Raw genomic sequence first — 16,162 nt, forward strand, 5'->3', positions numbered from 1 at the left:
CATTAAGTGGCTTGATTTGCCCAAGATCACCTAGAGTTACTCCTTGCTATGAAATCATTCACCCACTTTCTGTAGCTTTTGTAAACCTCTCAACTGAGAATAATAATTGCTAACATGTATGTAGTGGTAATGAGCCATAGGTTAGTGGGTCAGGCAGACCCTTAGATCCCCTCCTGTGGGATCATCCATTTCCTCTTGTTCATTCCCTTGTAATCCCCCACCCTGGAGTGTAGGCTGGCCTAGTGACTTCCAAACCATAGAATGTGGCAATAACAGTGAGAAATATTTCAATGATTAGGCTAAATCGTCTTGCTAGCAGACTCTCTCACTGGGTTTGATGAAGAAAGCCATTATATTGGGAAGGTCCAAGTGGCAAGGAGCTGAGGGCAGCCTTTGGCCAATATCCAGCAAGGCACTGAATTCTGCCAACAATCATGTATGTGAGCTTGGAAGTGGATCCTTCCCCAGACATGTCATGAGACGACATCTTAGCTCTGGCTGACACTTTGATGGCAGCCTTGTGGGAGACCTGAAGCAGAGGAGCCCCACTAAGCAGGGCTCAGATTCTGGACCCATGGATACTGTGAGAATTTAATAAAGCTGTGTTGTTTTAAGCTGTTATGGTTTAGAATTTTTTTTTTTCCCTAGGGCTGCACACACTGCATATGGAGATTCCCAGGCTAGGGGTCTAATTGGAGTTGCAGCTGCCACCACAGCCACAGCCACAGCAATGTGGGATCTGAGCTGCTTCTGGGGCCTACACCACAGTTCATGGCAATGCCAGATCCTTAACCCACTGAGTGGGGCCAGGGATCAAACCTGCATCCTTAGATACCAGTGGAGATCTTAACCTGCTGAGCCACAATGGCAACTCTCTAGGATAATTTTTTATGCAGCAGTAGGTAAGTGATACAGTTAGACACTGGGCTAAAGAAATTAAACCTGTGTATACTACTCAGCCATAAAAAGAATGAAATAATGCCTTCATAGCAACATGGATGGACCTAGAGATTATCATACTAAGTGAAATATATGTCTTTGTCCTACAAAGACAAATATCATATGATATTGCTTATATTTGGAATCTAAAATATGACAAAAATGAACTTACCTATGATAGAGAAAGACTCAAAGACACCAAGTTGCTAAGAGGGGTGAGGGGGATGGATTTATTATTTGTGATTAGCAGATGCAAACTATTACATACAGGATGGAGAAACAACAAGGTCCTACTGTGTAGCATAGGGAAGTATATTCAATATCCAGTGATAAACCATAATAGAGAAGAATGCAAAAAATAATATGAGTGTGTGTAACTGAGTCACTTTGCTGTGTCACAGAAATTAACATAACACTATAAATCAACACTTCAATAAAATAAAATACTTTAAAAAAGAAATTAAGACTTGGGTAAGAAGAAGTTTACTGCTACATGGCTAGGAAGTACAAGAGCTGTGATTTGAATTCAGTTCTGTTTGAGTTGTAAACCTCTACTTAGATAGAGTTCCTGTATGGCTCAATAGAATAAGGATCCAGCATTGTCACTGCAGCAGCCCAGGTTGCTGCTATGGCGTGAGTTCATATCCCTGCCCCAGGAACTTCCACAAAAAACACAAGGCCCTCTGCAAGATAGCTCAAGCGTCCTTTTCTAATTTCAGTTCTGGCAACTGCTATCCTTTTAGCTGAGACTTTAATTCTCAAATGCAACCTCCTATTTTATAGTTTGGAACATCCTCACATGCTAGCAGTCCTTCCGCCTATAATGCTTTTCAGAATCAATCTCATCTAGCCAAAACTGACTCATTCTTCAAGACTTGAATCAAAACCCTTCTCTTCAGGAAGTATTCCTGGAAGCCGGCCTAACATGGAAGCCCCCTCTCTGTTCCACATGCCCAGTGTTTGTCATTATCAAATCTCCTCTCATCTCTGGTCTCTGCATGTCCCCACCACCACCACCACAGTTGGAGGGCAGGGACTTTGCCTCATTCAGGGCCTGCAGCAAGGCTTGCCTGGCTCATTGGGGGATGCTTAAAGAAATGTTTGTTGAATGAGTGAAGCCAAGCAAGGCAACCTGGGGCTAGGATCCATGTCTGTGGCTCCAACGAAACATTCTTGTCCCTACACCACCTTTCCTGTTAACCTGACTTGAGTTTTGTAATCCTCTTTACCAGTCTGCCTAGTGACTCATCGATCCCTGCTCTCCAGTTTTTGTCATTCTTTCATTCATTCATCCACTCAACAACTATTTCCTGGGAGGGTACCATGACAAACAATGCTGTAAGAAATAACGGAGTGCAAGATGTGACTCTTGACCTTAAGGATCTCACGATCAGTTGGGAAAACATAAATATGAAAAAAAAAAGGAGCAATTCTTCAAATGTAGCATGTACTTAGCAGCAAAATGGGCAAAAAATACCCTCAAACTGAAAGGATGTTACTAGTTTTGAATCTGATGTTATCTGAGAACAAAGAAATAGATCCAACAGGAAAGAGGCTGAAATGAGCAGTCCTGATTCCCGTCTGCATTAAAGTGGTCGAATTTTTTTTGAAATATGAGGCTTTGGACAGCTGTGCTTGAGCAGACATTCCTTTGAGCTCTTATTCTAATATTATTTTTTAAAGACTCTATGGCACCAAAAGAGTGGTTTCTCCTTTAAAATGTCACTGTGTGTCTTGAGGGGGAAAAAAAAAATCTGTCATAGCTATTTCACTGGTTAAAGTAAATACTGAAGAAATATTTCTCTTGTAGCCTCAGCTCCAGCGTAGAATTTCCGTAATCTGCCAGACTAGCTAAAGAGGCAGAGGCCCCTTTCAGGCTGGAAGTTATAGAGGACTTCTTCTCTAGACATTTTTAGTCCCCTTGGGATGGGTGTTCAGATAACTGCTTGAGAGGTAAGATTGTCAGGCAAGAGGTTTTATCCCAACCCAGGGATGGTACCAGATGCCTTGCCAAGAAACCTGGGCAAGTCTCCACAGCTACATATGTATACACACACACACACACACACACACACAGTGGTTATATTTCTGTTATAAATGCCAGGACTTTAAGAATGATGCCACTTCCTATTACTTTAATCAAGAGAATGAAAACACATTTGCTCCACAGGGTGGCAAACAGATTTTAGTATTCAGGAGCAAATTCTATGTATGGCATCAACTAGTGTGTGTACATGTTTGTACTGGAGCTGGCCTTGATGGAAAATGTTCTGGTACTTGCTGCACATAGTGATTCCTTGCATAACTTTACTCTTCTACTAAATCCCAGGCTGGGTGGGTGTGCTAGCAGGTAGGGAACATAGAGTTGGGCAAATTAGCATGTCTCCACAGACTCAGGCTTGACTGAAATAAAGCCTAAGAAAAACCATTCGCTACTTAGAAATTCCTAGTGCTCGGGATATATTTGAAGGTCATTACAATGGAGGTGGGATGGCCCACATTCTAATGATCTACTAAATGCACTTGAGTTTTTCCTTTATATCCAATTCCCTACTGAACATCACCTCAGGCTGACACCTCAAACCCACATCTAAGAGAACAAGATCCACTCCCCAGAATTTCTGAGTTTTCAGTTTTGGTTATTGGCAACAATATCCACTCCTTTATTACCATTGCCCTGTTTCGGATCCTCATTACCTCTCCCCCTGCTGGCTTCTGTGGCAGAAATTAGAGGTTAGCTACCCACTGCTTATTCCCAACAGCTTCCCTTGCCCAAATCTGCTACAGAAGTAAGAAGCTCATTGCTTTCTCTGCTTCTCTTGCAGCCAGAGGTGGCCAGCTAGTATGGTCCTGACCTGACTGCCAGCAGTTTGCTCGAAGCCTGGTGGTTTTCCAGGCAGGCTTGTACATTGGCGATTAAAGAGTTGCACCATTCTTTATTTGTTTTTGTTTTTGTTTTGTCTTTTTGTCTTTTCTAGGGGCGCTTCCGCAGCACACGGAGGTCCCCAGGCTAGGAGTCTAATCAGAGCTGTAGCCACCGGCCTACGCCACAGCCAGAGCCCCAGCAACGTGGGATCCGAGCCGAGTCTGCAACCTACACCACAGCTCATGGCAACTCCGGATCCTTAACCCACTGAGCGAGGCCAGGGATCAAACCCACAAACTTGTGGTCCCTAGTTGGATTCGTTAACCACTGAGCCACGATGGGAATTCCTTATTTGTGCTTTCTTAAACATGGGTATGTTGTTTTGAGCCCATACAGACAGCTTCTGACAATGAGGTGGCAACTGTGAGAACAAGAGCATGGCAAAGCGAAAAGACAGCAAGGATATGAGTGTCTTAGCCAGTGAGGAACTGCCTACCTCCAGACTTCTTATGGGAGGGAAAAAAACTGTTGGCTTAAGCCATGCAGCAGTACCCAATCCTAATGGATCCTTTGCCAAATAATTCTTCTACATATGTCTAAAACACAGATCTGACCATCACATATTCCTGTCTAAGACTCTTTGGTGGATCTCCCTCACCTTTGGAGTAAGCTGGAAGGGCCCTCAGGGCTTGGCCCCTGTCTGTCATCTCTTGCCCTTTCCTTCTCATACCTTTAGCAACACCCAACTGTTTATAGTTCCCCATTCATGATTCCGGTGTTCCTCTGGTTATGCTGATCCTTGCCTGAAACACCCTGCCCATCTGCTGAGGATCTCTCCTGCCCTTCAGGATGCAGTTCAGGCATCACCTTGGCAGCCTCCCTGAGGCTGTGACACCTGTGCACACTTGTATCATACTTGTGTCTTAGCTCCTCATTGAAAATACTGAAGTGGCCTATTTACATCTGTTCCTTTACCTGGTCAAAAGGGCCTTGGGGGTAGTTTTCCTCTGATGTCACACTTCCGTCTTCTTCTCTTAAGTACTCTTATCTACTCAGTATGTCTATTTCAGATTGTTTGTACCATGAGCTGGAGCAAAGAAAAATAGGCAGGCCTGGACACTCCCGCATGGCCACCAGAATGTGAGCCAGCCCTCAAGGGCAGGAGGTCATCTTCCTCAGATTCTCAATCCCATGGCTCTAGCACAGTACCTGCTGCAACCCTCTGAGCTGTTTAGTAAACTGCTGTTGATGTGAATGGGGAAAAGGTGCTATAACAAAAGCTTTCTTAACTCCTGAACTTTCTCCTGAATAATCCACTCCCTGATTCTTCATGTGAGTTATATTCTGGATTGTTGTGGGAAAAACAGGAATTAGACATGAGGATGAGAATTTGATCCCTGGCCTTGCTCAGTGGGTTAAGGATCCAGTGTTGACGTGAGCTGTAGGGTAGGTTGCAGATGTGGCTTGGATCCCGGGTTGCTCTGGCTGTGGTGTAGGCTGGCAGCTACAGCTTTGAGTCTCCCCCTAGCCTGAGAACTCCCATATGCCACAGGTGCAGGAAATAAAGGAAGGAAGGAGAGAAGGAAGGAAGAGGGGAGGGAGGAAGAAAAAGGGGAGGGAGGGAGGAAAAAGAAAAAAAAAAGAATTAGACGGTATGGCTTTTATGTTGGTAGACAAGATCCCCACTGCTGATTCTATCTGAAGGTGTTAATAGCATTAGATGCCTATTGAAAGGTTGGCACAGAAAACCTAGTACCGATCTCTCGCCTCCTGCATCTTTGAACGATAAGCTCAGGCTGAATCGCCCAGGTTAGCATTGAATGACTCTAACATCAGCCTCCAGCTCCTTCACAAAGACTTCCCTCCCTACCCAGACTGCAAGTTCCTCAAAGGTCCTACTTTTCACTTCCTTTAAGACTCCCATGGCTATCTAACACAATGCTAAATAAATAAAGGCTGGTCAACCTCTAAAGAGTTGAGTGACTGCCCAGGAGTGAGCTCAGTGTGCGCCGTCTCCATTGGGCCATGGCTGTGGCTGAGTTTCCAGAGGCTGTTGTCCTTGGCTTCATCTGTGCTGCTTTCCTAGACATCCTGTGCTTCTTACCAACTTGAGTCACCTTGTTTCTGCCGCATGTGATCTGCTGGCCATTGTCACTTCCTCTAGAAGTTAGCGCATGAGTCAGAACAATGTTAATAAAGCCAAAAATAACAAAAGCAAGGCTTAACTGAACATTTATAATGTACTGGGTTCTAGTTAAGGGCTGGATATGCATTATTTCATGAATCTACTGACCATGTCCAGTTTGCAGATAAAAAAACTGAGGTGAGACAGATGATGCAACTTGATCAAAGATGTAGAATTCAAACCCAGGCAGTCCAACTCTGTTAGTACATATCTGTGGCCTTCAGAGCTTGCTTTGATTTGCCACACAGAATACTGATGTGTCAGATACCGGGCAGAGAACTGGATAGGAAATTAACCAAAATCTGCCCTCAGCACCAGTTTCCTGGAAACATGTGATATTTGAAATACAGCCTACAAGACATATATTCTCTATATTTTATCCCCATATTAATCTATGTCATCAGAAAACAATGCTCCAGAGTTGTATTATCATACTGTTTCCAAAAAATACCCTGACTGAGTTCAGATTTAATTTTGTGCTTTCAAATTTTATGGAAGGTCTTTATGAGAAAAGTTAACTTCACAAACATTTCATTATCTTTTTATAAAACTATATTTAAAGCTATTGTGTATTTCAATGAATTTTCTCATATAAGGTTTCCAAGAAAAATGCTCCCTAAAAGTTGGGACCAGGAATAAGTACGTGTCTCCAGTCCAATCTGGGTGTCTCTTGACTCAAACACTAATTAAACTGTACAACTCCACATAGATCACGTGGCGCCAGTCACAAAACCCCAGATTCATCCTGAGCTCATTTCCATCTAGGAAAGCATTTTAATTAGATCGCCATTCTCCAAGTTCATTGTGTTGAATACTGAATGTGTCACCTTTCACACTAACACAGCCCTCCCCTGCTGTCAGCTGCGCCACCATGCTCCAGACACTCAAACTGGAAACCTCAGTCCCCTAGGTGTGCCTTCTCACTTTCCTTTTTCAGTTACATCTAACTACTTGACAAATGCCACAGACCACAAACTCACAGAGATCAAGATTTTGTCTGTTTTGCTCACTGATATATTCCCCACCCCTAATGTACTACTTGACACACAGTGAATGTTCAATCAATATTTATTGATTGAATAAAGTTCTATTAATTTACCTCCTGCCTCCTGGTCTTCAGTCTTTTGCCCCTTCCAACCCTCTCTGCCGTCACTCAAGTCCAGGCACTTAGCACTCTTCCTTGTCCTTCAACGACACTCCAACCTACCCACAATCCAATCTTAACTCACAAATTCCAGTCTATCAGAGTTCAACTGCTGTTAAGTAAGCTTCCTAAAATACCTAAATATGCTATGCGCTTTCTTTTTCCAAAGGCTCCCCTTGGCCTAGCATTCAAGATAAGCATTTGATATTATTCTTCCATCTGCTTCCAGTAATAGCTACGTGGTAGGAGTGAAGAAGAGCAGGAGAAGAGGCCAGCTCATGTAGCTGGAAAGGAAGACACTGGTTAGAACCAAGCCCAGGATCAAGGTGGGAACAGACAGCTTATGCATCTTTAAGGTTATGAGAATCAAAGGAGGATATATATATATATAAAAGCAGATGAAAATGGAAAAGTGCCACAGACCGGTGTGTTTTATCTGTCAGTAATCTATATTTCTGAAGATAAACCTGAGCCATCACCAAAAAAAAAAAAAAAAAAAAAAAATGCAAGGACATGTCAGAGAAATGAATGTGTCATTTTAGAAAGACTTCTGTCATAGGCTTTCATGCATAATCTTACTAGGGCATATTGATCCTTACATCAGCAGAGGAGTTTATGGTTTACAGTGAGTGATTTCACAGGCATTATCTCCTGCAGCTCATTCCCACATCCCGAGAGAGACAAGCTTTAGTATCTTCATGGGGAGACTATGGCTGGGAAAGGTTGGATGACACAGCCAAGAGTCACCTAGCTAGTAAATGGCAGTATGTGCCCGATGTCATTTCCACTGTAGAGTTTATCTGTGACTACATTCTTTGTCTCTGTATTATCTTGAACTAAACCCCTAGACATTGGCTGCCAAGTCTGGGACCTAAGTCACTCCAGCAGAGCTGTCCCCTCTCGCCACCACCAGCTGTGGCTCTCTGTAGTTCTAGAGAGTTCTCATTCACTCTGTACTGTGACATGCTCACAGTAGCAGCAGCAGAAGTCGTACTGGCAATCTACTTCAAATACTTTGTGATCCAGGCAAGCATATGCACCATTTCACTGACTCCTATGGCAACTCTTTGAGGAAAGTAGTATGATGATCTCTTTTCACACCTGATGAACTGAAGCCCAGAAAAGCAATGTGGCTAAGGATAGACAGCTACCAAGAAGTGAGGCTAAAATTCGAACCTGGGCAGGTGGACACAAAAAACCTGAGCATTTAACATCATTATGCCATGTGCCCTAGAACTTTAAACATCTCCATCTTTCTCAATTGTCCTCCTTTAATAGTGTCCCTTATCTCCCCTTGCCACTTCTTTAATTCTTATTCTGTATATTGAATGAGCAATATCCTAATAAACGGATAAGCTAATGATTCGGGGAAGAGTCCTGAGCATTACGTACCCTTGAACTCCGTTACTGATTTGATCTCATTGTGTTTCATGTGCTTTTCCCTTCTTCTTTCATGGACTAATATAGCCTTTTAGAACGGGAGGGGGCCCAAGAAATCCTATACTCGAATTCCCTGGTGTTAGTGTGACAAAACTAAAGGTCTCTCATTCACTTTTCGCAGCAGGAACAGAATCAAGTCTCCAAGTTCCCCGGCTAGCAAACTCGGAGCCAAAGCTCCAGCCCTTTCTGCTCCATGCCACGCCAGCAATAAACAGAGATGATGGCGAAAAGCACCCTCTCTCAGGTCAGTTCAAAGCACCGCCTGTGAGCGCTTTGCTGAGTTTGCTGGCTATCATCTCTTCGAAGACAAAGTACACAGGAAGGGCTTTATAGACCCCTGTTCACTTGACTTCAATGTAGAAGCATTCACTTGATAGTTTGGGTTGAAAAGACCCCCCATTGGCCCTTAATTGAAGCATCTGGCAGCCACAGTAAACAGAATCACATAAGCAGCAAGCTGGCTTCCAGCTTGTTATTTTCTGACGGGAGGGAAAAGGGAAATAAAATGATAGGCGTCCTGAGAAAGGCGCTTCCTTCAGCTTAGACTCCTGGGTAAGCTGTCCTGTGAAGTGGTCACTTTACCAAGAACATCTGGTGCCTCCTCACCATTACTCGGGGTGCCATTTTAAAGACTTATTTACACGGAACAATCTCGTTTGGCCTCTTCTATTTACAACCCAGATTTGTCAAGCCTGACTCATTAATAAGCCACGTAAATAGGACAGACCTCATCTCTAGGCTGAGCTGGGACATGAACACGACCAAAAAAAATTCAGCTTTCCAACCTCAGGGCCAGCAGACCTTTTTTCTCCTTCTCTCTCTCTTTTTTAAAAATTGTCCTTCCATAATACACATAAACTTAAAGGAAAAAAAGAACTGAAAACATTGCTTTTATTTGGCAAATACCATGCTAACTAAAGAGATTATTCTTACACCGCCCACTAAAGCATTCTGTTGTACATTGCGGAGCCCAGGCTGATATGCTGTTAGGGTTCGCAAAACTGTCAAGAGTAGAGAGAATCTTGGTTACTGTGGCTCTCAAGAGCCTTCTAGACTCATGGTTTTAATACAAGGAAGAAGAAGCATAGTAAATAAGATCAAACAACCTTTTGTATCTAATTGGTGAGTAGGAAAATGCAACCCTCGGGTGTGAAGGGGGTTAAAGCTGTTACAGCCATACATCACCCACCATCTGTTATCCTCTACCTCTGGGCATTGACCTACACCGTCACACAGTTTGCATTTATATAGACAGTTTGCAAGACATGGCTCTGCACTCTTAATATCTCAAGTACCAAGAACATCAGAGTTCATTTACACATGGCAACCACCTTTGTTGAGTGATGTAAAGGCAATCTCTCTTAACCCTACTCAGAAAATGTACAGGAAACAAAGACTTCTAGAGAGAGATGTATTTTTTTTTTTAATAAAACATTAGATTTTTTTTTCAGTAACATTTTTCTTTTTCAAAAGTTATTTTTGGAGTTTCCTTGGTGACACATTATGTCAAAGATCTGGTGTTTTCACTGCAGTGGCTCAGGTTGCTGCTGTGGCACAGGTTCAATCCCTGGCCCAAGAACACTAGCATGCCATGGGCGTGCCCCCCCCACCCCAGAAAAAGTTAATTTTCTTGGCTGCACCCATGGCACATGGAAGTTCCCAGGCCAGGGATGGAACTGGAGCCAACAGCAGCAACCTGAGACAACGCAGTGACAACTGCAATATCTTTAACATGCTATGCTACAAGGGAACTCCTGTGTAAATATCCTGATGAAATTATGCATTGTACATTTCCCAGCTGTGAACTGAAAATTATGTTGCAGCAATAACTACTACTTTGGAAGGATGTAACCAGTTGGACCATGTGGAAATATAAAACAAGGTCCAGTTAATTTCAGGTTTGTGTCTTAAGAAACTTGGCATATGGATAGTTGCTCTATCATGAAAAATAGCAAGATTACAAAGAAATTTATTACACTGTATTATTGCTCCCCCAAATTTTCTGTAATAAATAAACAGATTTTGGTATGTACTTTTCATTATTTCATTTAAAGGCAATTCCTTTATGCATTAATCATTCTTATTAACTCCTAGTATTCTTATGGGGGTTAAATTCTATTCCTGTACTTTTATGAATCATTTCATAGAGAATAGATATGCAGACAAGGGAATGTAAATGATTTATTTCTTGTGACTTAATCTTAGACCCCCATGCTTGTTTAAGTTTAAGGAAATAAAAGGAAAATGCTGCCAATATGGTTATTCTTAAGCAGAAGAGGTTTTTTGGTTTTGGTTTTGGGGGATTTTTGTAGCCACAGAAAGGCATGTTTAATCTTAGAAGGTTACTGAGAAGTGGGAAAGAAAAAGGAAATATCAGAGAACTTAGTGGGTATTTCCTCTCTCTCTCTCCCCTAAAAGTATTTAATCTTTTGGTTTTTCTAAGCAAATCTCTTGCAGCTGCTTAGTTCTCTCTTCGTGCCAAGGACCCTTTGTTTATACTAACTGCACCCAAAGAATTCTTCTTACACAAGTTGTACTACTTAAGCTCTTTTGCAAGTCTCAAACTTTATCACATCCATGGGGAAACAGAGCCATACTTTTCCCTCTCCACATTCCTTCTGGTCAAAGGAGAATGTACAGGATTTAATTCCTTAAGCATCAAGTCTTAACCCAAGATTGCTTGTGACCCTCATGTATCAAAGCCTGAGAAAACTCTCAGAAGCCTTTGGCTACATTTGCCTGCCATTTCCATGAAAAGTGAAATGAGGCTGACAGCTCTAAGAAGGGACCAGGAGCAACTGTTCAGTCCATCTGGAGTTCAGGTAGTTTTCTAGCCTAATCTGAAAATCAACAAAACCCCAAAAGTTTGAGAGAGAATAAAGCAACTTGACCAAGTTCTCCTGGAAAAGACTGCTTCCAGATATTCATCCACAAGTTCACAACTTTTTAATTCCATGAAAAATACACTTCTTTTGGACTTTTTTAAATTTATGTATGTTTATTTTTTTTGCTTTTTTAGGACCGCACCCATGGCATATGGAAGTTCCCAGGCTAGGGGTCTAATCAGAGCTACAGCTGCTGGCCTACGCCAGAGCCACAGCAACACGGGATCCGAGCCGTGTCTGCGACCTACACCACAGCTCACCGCAACCCTGGACGCTTAACCCTCTGAGCAAGGCCAGGGATCGTACCCTCAACCTCATAGATCCTAGTCGGATTCGTTTCTGCTCCACCACGACGGGAACTCCTGGACATATTTTTAAAGCCCTTGAAGATCTTTTATAATTACATATCATTTTTTATCACCAAACCCTAAATGACACAACAATTGGGCTAAATCTCCACTTCTAATATTTCTCCAGAAAGTGCGAAGGCTGTGCATAAAAGTTCCTTCTGTCCAGCTATGTCTTTTCAATCCCCAAACTTATTATTATGTAAATATTTGGCTTATAAATGTGAGTCACTTACACTGATGGTTGTTCAATCATTTTAGAAATGAGGCAAGGTCAAGGGACATAGCTAAGATCGTGTAGCTGATCTGGCTGAAGGTGGACTAATTCCAGACCCTTCAATTCCTGCACATACTTTTGCTGGACCACAAGTGCTTTCCCCAGATTATCTGGATTATACAAATTAAAATAGAGCCAATCATTCTGATGATAGCTTTTTTTTGGGAGGGGGTCATATAGATAAAATTTCATCTATGTCCAACCTTGCTTGGCAAGCATTCCAGCCTCTTATTTATTTCCCAGTTGCACCTGAAAAGTTCATTCACAGATTCAAGCCTAGCCCTAGTCTAGTCATACCTCACTCACTTAGGAGCTGTGTGACCTTCACCAAATAACTCTGAGCCTCTGGTTACTCATTTTGTGAAATCAGGAAAACAGAAGTCTCCTCAAAATGGCTATAGGGAAAATTGGGTGAGAAAAGACTTTAGGCCAGTGCCTGATAAGTACTTAGTCCAAAGTCTCAAGAAGGCACCCTCCAAGAATAAAGGTAGGGAATATAAAAACTGGGGACCTTGTCACTAAATGGTGGGTGACACAAGTTTGCTCCAGGCTCCAAAATGTATTTGATGATAATATAACATACGAGATAAGCTGCGGTGTGTTGGAGGCAGACGACACCAGCAAGAGTTGATTCTGTGCATTTCTTCCTAACTCTGTGTTCAGTGAGGTCAAGTTGGTAGCTTGAAATCAGCCACAGTTGGGGGTATTTACACTGCAGGAAACTGGCAAACACTATAAAGCAGACCTCCCCTCCCCTCCGCTCCCAGAGGGTGGGCTGTTGGACACTGGCCAGCACACCAGTGATAGATACCAGGCTTTGAAGTCAAACAAATCCGGGTTTGTATCCAAACCTAAACTCTGACCCTTGCTAGTAAGCCTTAGCATATCGTAGACCTGACCCGTCTAAGTCTCTGGTTCCTCACCTTTAAGATGGGGATAATAGTACTAAATTTGAAGATTGCTGAAAAAATGAAATGAGATTAGGTATACAAAACACTTAGAACAGGACCCAAGACCTAACAAATAGTAACATGAAACAGGAGACAAGAATGGTTGTTATTACCATTATTACTGTTGTAAAAAAGACTGTAGTCCTATATTTATTTCACATCTTTTGTGTGATACTTCATAAAACACGAAGGTGATTTTAGAGTCAATTGTGAACTTCAGTTAGGAAAGAATTGGTTTCATGGAAAAAAATGTCTATTCTTTTATCGTCTCTGAGAAAATATTTAAACAAATTTGAACATCTAAACAAAGACACTTTTAAAGCCAAAAATCTAAGTGCTTTGAGTCTCTGAGCATTTTCAACAATGTTGGGCCCAAAGCCAGGACATGTTACAACCTTTTTGAACCCACCCCACCCTGCCTCAACAGCAGGCCTCCCCCAGAGAAAAGAATTTGGTACAATGCCAAGAGAATCTTCCTCCTTAGACTATCTTAAGGCTTTCATCCTTTTTTTGTTTAAAAAAAAAAAAATAGGAGTTCCCACTGTGGCTCAGTGGGTTAAGAAAAACTCGACATAGTATCCATGAGGATGTGGGTTCAATCCCCTGCCCCGATCAGTGGGTTAAGGATCTGGCATTGCCATGAGCTGCGGTGCAGGTCGCAGACACAGCTTGGATCTGGCCTTGTTGTGGCTGTGGCGTAGGCTGGCAGCTGTAGCTCTGATTCAACCCCTAGCTTGGGAACTTTCTAAAAAGGAAAAAAATTAAAAACTAAAAAAAAAAACAAACAAAAAAACTCACCAAAAAACAAAAACTTGGGATGTAACAGGCTTCAAAATATTCAAAAGTGCAGAGGCCAAAGGAAAGAATATTCAAACTAGAAAAATCTGTGGCTCAGAGGCATGTCGATCCAAGGCCTGGCCCTGAGGTCCCCTTTGTCATACTGCAGGGTGTCATACACACCCACAGGGCTGGAGTCCCTTTCCACTTCCAAGCCTTTCCCCCAGGTCCCTCTTCATTAAGGGAGTAGCTGGTCACCCTCCTATTGATGCCTTTGGTGGAGGCCCGTTGCTGTGGTTTCAGGCAGTTGAGAGATGGGTCTTTCATTTCTCTCTGTTGCCAGGGCAGGCAACACAGGTGGGGCGGGAAAAGGAGAGCTCAGACATGACTTAAAGGCATTGGTGGAGCCCTGGAAGCCACACCCTGTGAGCTGGGGAAGGAAGGATGTAGAAAGGAAGGTCCTGCAGGTCCACCAATGTTCCGGCAAAGTTCTCTCACTTTCCCTCTATCGCCACCATCTGCCTCCTGCTTCTGCTAGAGGGGCCGTCAGGAGCATATAATGCCTCTGATGTCCCCTATAGCAGGGTAAAATCCAGATTTTCTATGGACAGCTGCTCCTTCATTCTTACACATAATTTCCCTGGCACAGCAGAACTATGAGCTGTACCACCACTGCCCCATTACCATGGAAGCTGAAAGACAAAAAGAATCTTATAACTGCACTTTGTTCCACGGACAGGACTCCAAGGGGTGAAATTCCTTTTTTCTGGTTGCATAACTCATTAACTGACTGATATATTTTTTTTAAACTTCCTTCCAAGTGCAGTTTCCCCATTCTGCAATTTTTCCAAGATCTTAAACTTCAAATCTCCTTCTCTGAACTGACTTTTAGAATTCTGTCCTCCAGGATAACCTCGAACCAAATTCCCACATGGCAACACCCCTCCCTTCTCATTTTTTAGGAACACCAACCTCCCTCTGGATTCACGTCTCCCTAGGCAGAGGCTGGACCCCAGGGTCTGGCTCCATAGGTGTTGTAATGGAATCAGGCCTTCTCTGGGTCTCTCCAACCCTTGACTTTCCCCATTTGCAATTGCAGGCCGCCAGCCTGACTGGGTTCATACAACCTCAGCTGGGTCCTAATTGCTGCTTCAAACTCTCCTGCTCATCTTTTGTGTGCTTACTTCAACATTCACCACCAACAACTTTTTCCCACTGCCCAGTCCTCCTGCCTGCCCCTCACATCTCTGAAAAGCCTAGAGAGGTGACTCACAGAACATTAAGAATGAGTAGATCCAGGAGTTCCCTTGTGGTGCAGCAGGTTAAGGATCTGATATTGTCAATGCAGTGGCTTGGCTTGTGTTGAAGCTGTGGCATAGGTCCCATGGCCCGGGAATTTCCCCATGCCCCAGGCATGGCCGAAAAAAGAAAATAAGAGTGAGTGACCCATTAAAGGTTATCTTAGTGCTCTCATTCTACAGAGAAGGAATCGAGATCATTGATGCTCACACCAGTCAGAATAACCATCCTCAAAAAGTCTAAAAGTAACAAATGCTGGAGAGGTGTAAAGAAAAGGGAACCCTCCTACAGTGTTGGTAGGAATATAAATTGGTACAACCACTATGGAAAGAAGTATGGATCTTACTTAAAAAACTAAAAATAGAACTACCATATAATCCAGCAATTCCACTCCTGGACACATATCCAGAGCAAATCATAATTCAAAAAGATAGTTAAGTAAATCATGGGATACTACTAGCGATAAAAAAAGAATCTATGCGTACATACAACAACCTGGGTGAGTCTCCTGAGAATTATGCTGTGGGAAGAAAAGCCAACTACAAGATCCAGCTATGATATGTATGTTTCCAACTATGTAACATTTTCGGAAAAGACAGAACTATGGAGACTGTAAAAAGATCCATGGTTGCTGGAGTTGGGGAAAGGAAGGGATGAATAGACAGAGCACAGAGGATTTTTAGGACAGCAAAACTATTTTGTATGATATTATAATGGTAGACATATAATGATACATTTGTCCAAACCCACAGAAGTCCACCACCAAAAGCAAATGCTATGTAAAACATATAAACTATGGACTTTTGATGACAATGGTGTGTCAACAGGGGTTCATTGATGTATGTGCCACTCTGGTGGACTTCTGGTATGCTGGGATGCTGGGATGCTGGTAATGGGAGAGGTTAGGCATGTACTAGGGAAGGGAGTATATGGAAACTCTCTGTATTTTCTGCTCTCCTTGTCTCTGAACCTAGAACTGCTTGAAGAAATAAAGTCTATTTCTTTGAAGGCAAAAAGAGAGATACATGCACCCCAATATTCACTGCAGCAATA

This window comes from Sus scrofa, chromosome 1, assembly GCF_000003025.6.
Source record: "Sus scrofa isolate TJ Tabasco breed Duroc chromosome 1, Sscrofa11.1, whole genome shotgun sequence".
Taxonomy (NCBI): domain Eukaryota; kingdom Metazoa; phylum Chordata; class Mammalia; order Artiodactyla; family Suidae; genus Sus; species Sus scrofa.